This window comes from Octodon degus, unplaced genomic scaffold (genome assembly GCF_000260255.1).
Source record: "Octodon degus isolate 3935 unplaced genomic scaffold, OctDeg1.0 scaffold00346, whole genome shotgun sequence".
NCBI lineage: Eukaryota > Metazoa > Chordata > Mammalia > Rodentia > Octodontidae > Octodon > Octodon degus.
Window position 1 is genome coordinate 338732 of NW_004524922.1, and position 4561 is coordinate 343292.

General features: G+C 35.3%; 2 long non-coding RNA genes across 4 annotated transcripts in view; one reads left to right on the forward strand and one right to left on the reverse strand.

Moving 5' to 3' along the window:
* The window catches only part of LOC111814527, a 20315-nt gene extending 19116 nt beyond the window's left edge, over positions 1-1199 (reverse strand). The window contains exon 1 of one of the 2 annotated variants that reach the window (XR_002819491.1): positions 1161-1199. This is a non-coding gene — a long non-coding RNA (uncharacterized LOC111814527). Of the gene's footprint in view, positions 1-1079 lie in introns of both variants that reach the window. The other variant, XR_002819492.1, reaches the window with a different exon arrangement.
* Positions 943-4561, forward strand: part of LOC111814529 — a 7607-nt gene continuing 3988 nt past the window's right edge. Inside the window, exons 1-2 of one of the 2 annotated variants that reach the window (XR_002819494.1) lie at positions 959-985; positions 2438-2538. This is a non-coding gene — a long non-coding RNA (uncharacterized LOC111814529). Of the gene's footprint in view, positions 986-2437; positions 2539-4561 lie in introns of both variants that reach the window. The other variant, XR_002819495.1, reaches the window with a different exon arrangement.

Sequence of the window (4561 nt, forward strand, 5' to 3'; positions counted from 1 at the left end):
TTTTTAGTTATGTATTTTCAGTACAATATCTTTGTACTAAGAAAGGGAAGGAACTTGCTCAGTGGGAAGGAACAACTAGGATGAAAAAACGGACAAAAGAATGAAGGGAAGAAGACATTTATGTATACCTATGCACGGTAATTTGGATCATGGTACTGCCAAATTATTTTTGTCTTTGACAGGAATTGAATGCTTAAAATATGTTTTATTTAGGTTTTTCTTTTTTCTCTTTGATTTCTTATAAAGCTATTATTGTTTCATTTTGCTTTTCTTTTCTTTTGTTTTAACCAGTTTTGCATGTTTATACCTGGTAAATTAAACAACTATTTGGAAGACAACATGATGCAATACAGCAAACACTTGTTGAATTCCTAGTACTTTGGTGACATTTTATCCTTCTCATTCTTTTTTCTTTTGGCTAGTATTTATTCTGTAAAATGCATACTCATGTATGTCATCGTAGCTTTCCAATAAGTTGGTCCAAGATCCTTCCAGCAATTCTAGTTCCGACTGGGGCAGTGCCTAGCCAGCAACTTGGTCTCAGAACTTTCTGTGGTTGCCTGCTTCTCACGAAGTTTTATGGCAATTTGAAATAATGAAATACTGTTATTTACCTGAGAAGTCTTTGTAGTGGTTAACATGTGCAATAAATTACCTTTCTTATCCAAATTTCTCACCTGTTCCTATTTGGCTAATGGTTTTCATTTTTATAAGGAGAGTATATTGCATAATGCATAAGGTTGATATAAAGAAGGTTTAACTACATATTTCCTTTTTCCTGCATGGAATGCATCTTCACAAATAATGTAATTTTAAAAATAAAACAAATTTTAACTTCTTTCTGTGTATTCGCAATCTATCACGTAAAAGCTTAGTAGCCACTTCTATAGAGATTTCTAAGGCATTTATATTAGAATGGATAACTTAGGTTTTTTCACTTTGATTTTTGGCCCATGATTGGAAGCAGAACACCACTTTGAAATATGTAAGTAAATATTGAGAAAGGTAAAAATATCACAATGAATTGAACTATCTCTGCTAGAATTTCTAAAAAAATACAATGAAGGCACTGTGTATACACAGACTTATTTTTCTTCATGTTCTAAATATGTGCATTGTCCAAAGATCTTTCAAATTTGCTCAGAAAAGTCTCACCTTACAAATTTCAATCTTGAACAGCAATTGGTATTTAAATTTCATGACTGCAAGTTCAAGAGCCTGAATTCAATTCTCATTTCCACCAAAAGAAAAAAAAATGAAAATAAATAAATAAATGAATTCCATTGCATAGGCATAGTGTTAACTATCTATCTGAAATCAGTTGTCTTTTTTTTTGTGGCAGAACCAGGGATTGAACTCAGGTCTTTGCACTTGCCAAGGAAGCACTTATTCCACTGAGCCATCTCCCTGGCCCTCAGTTGTCTTATTTTTTATAGTGATTGAATAAGTATAAGCACAGTGTTTAATATATCAGGCATTAGCATTATGCATACTTACTCTTGTCACCACATTTTTTCCAACTTAATGAAATGTATGATGTATTTCCAATTAAATAACTGATTGATGTTTATGAATATCATGAATGCTGAGTTATGTAGTAACAGTTACATGGTGCTATCCCTTTTTACACTTTTACTTCTTTCTGTAAATGTTTCTGAAATCTAATCACTTTCTGAATTTCTCCCAGATCATCCCTTCCCTAAGCAAAATTAACTCAAAAAGCCAAGTGAAAAATGAAAACAAAAATCTTGAGAAGATACGATTTTCCAAGGGAGTAATGTAATGTTAGTTCTCCAAACATGCATGGAACGCTAACATCTCAAAATAGTTTTTGTCTTCTATTTTACATGTGAGGGATCATTAAAGGGTAACCATAAAACTTGGTAAAGACACAGGCCCAGAAAGATGTATGGGCCTGGCTTGATAGGGCCTGACCATATTGGCTATAGGGTCCTTTGACTCTGAAGTCTTTGTTTCATCGCACTACTACATTTAATGTCAGTGAATCAAGGAAGTATTAAACTTTCGTTTGGTGAACGAAACTATCACTATGCTTCCAACAGTATTAAAAGCATTATATTTTAAAGGCATTAAAATCTGGTGCATGTTTTCCTTGCTAAAACTAAACTCTTAAAATCCTATTACAAAAATTTTAAGCACTTATAAAGGAATTCTTTCTAACTGCTTGTTAGGTTTGAACACAGAACCCATAAGAAGGGCTTTATTTTAGAACCTACACTTCAAACACCACTGAAAATACAGCACTTCCGGTAGTTGGCCTTTTGCAGATTCTTCCATATGACATGTCTCAAACAGTCTGTGCACTGTCAGAAACATCTGCATGGCTTGTCATTGGACATTTTCAACAAAAGAAAACCCCCATCTCTTAAGGGTCTCACTTCCTGTGACATTTTCTCGTACTCTCAACTGCTTCCAGGTAAAACCAGGGCAGCTTCCCAGGATGTACAGCTCCTGCTAAACAATATTTCTAGATGCCAGCACACTCAGCCAGCCTAATTGTGCCAACATAATACAACGGTGAGTACAATAAAGTTACCGAGGACTGAGCGACATGCTCCAAAGGCTAACACATTTCAACTATGATGGATAATTCAATCCAAGTGACCATTCTATTCCTTGCTTAATTTAAGCATTTTAGGATTAATGATACCTATTGATTGTAAAGGCCTAACTAGATTTTCAATTTCTCTTTTAATCTCAGACTAAATGGTAGAAGAGAACATCAAGTGGCAACGTAAGAGTCCTAGGAAAATGGACTTTTGTATCCCATGTGTTGATGTTGTGAGGCAGTTCATCATAAACTGCGAATGTGATTTCTTTGTATATTGCAAGAAAAAAACAGCAGTGTATGAGTTACAGGATTAAAATATTTTTTACTTGAGAAATGACTTGGGGATAAAGGAGAAGCTTTTGCTCTACTGGCATGACAGCACATTAATATACAAATATTTTCCATCACAAATGAGCAATAGCATGTCACATTCTGGGTGAGCAATACCATGCTAACGTGAGAAGCACTCAGGAATCATAAACTCAGTAACATCAAATTAAGGATACAAAATTTACATAGCAAGATAATTTATTCAAAAGGCAAAAGAAGAAGATAGCTAGCAACCCTGACAATAACCAGGCTGGGCTCTTTAGATAACACTCCAGAGCCTTTGTTCCTGGCTGATTTTATTGGGTTTTAAGGATCCCTTGGCCCCTCGGGAACTTGCTATACCTGCACTGGCTCCCCCAGCTGTCTTTGCATTACACAATAGCCCTTCACTATGTCATTTGTTAGGGAAGTTTTGGGCAACTATGTTTTGTCTACTTGACCCTGAAAGGGCCTTTACTCCAATGTAGGCAGTGGGTTGCTTATGAGATGCCTCATTCATAGTCAGTTTTCAGATAGGATAATGTCACTTGAGTGTCTACCATACCAATACAGTGCATCTAGAGTGATCATATAGTGACCCTAGAGAGAATACACATGTATATGAATCTATGTATGTTAGGGCATCGGTATGAATGCATACTGTATACAATCTCCTCCATAGTTAGTTATCCCTGGCTCTCCTTTCCCTGAATTCTGTAAGTGCTAAGCATTTATGCTCTTGACTTTCTTTATTATCTGCTTGTCAGCTCTTTCTCTGGTTTTGATTCAAGTGCAAATGCTGTTTCATGCCTTTCAGTATTCTCTACAGTTATCCATTAGACTCTTTCAAGTGGAAGTTTTCAATTAAATTCTTCTAGATAGGATTCGTCCAAAAACCTATAAAGCCCCCTATTTTATTATTTCCCTACTTCCCTTTCCCCAACCTGTTGGGAAACAGTCAAGAGATTCACAATAAAAATCCTGACAGGAACATGTCAAGCTTTTTCAAATGCCAATGACCAATAGCAGGTGTAGAGCTTCCCCATTCAATCAGGGTTGTGTAGGGAACATCATAAATGTCACTGTGGATTGTGAGATTTGGTTTTCACAATACGGTTTGTATTTAGTTAGAATGTTATTTCCCTCATTCTTATTTTATGTGAAAAATGTAAACATCACAGAAATTACATTGGATTCTAGTGTGCCAGCTCTTCTTTTTAGTTGTTCATTTCTAAACCGCTACCTTGACTCAGGAATTTTATTCCCACAGCATTAATTCAGTGAAACATAAAAAATTAAAACAAAACATCAATAAAAAACTGAATTAGATGAGACTGTCATTAAATTCCGTGGTTAACTTCAAAGCTAAATGTACAGGAAAATTGCATTGAGTAGTGGTTCAATTCAGTTTGTGACCAAAATTGCAGGAAACATGAAGTCTGTGACCTGAGCAAAGCACAACTGTAATTTTCATGTCATGAAAGGAATTGAAACAAACCTGTGTTTCACCAAAAAACTCATTATATGCCTATAATCTCATGTAACCGTCTATCAAGTCATTGCTGAACGTGGGCATTCAAGAAAGGCCCTAACTCCATACATAAAAACTGGTTTACTTTGATTAGGACTGTCTGTTTCTTTGCCATTAAATCCTTTTGATGCTTCAATGTAGAATTCAGG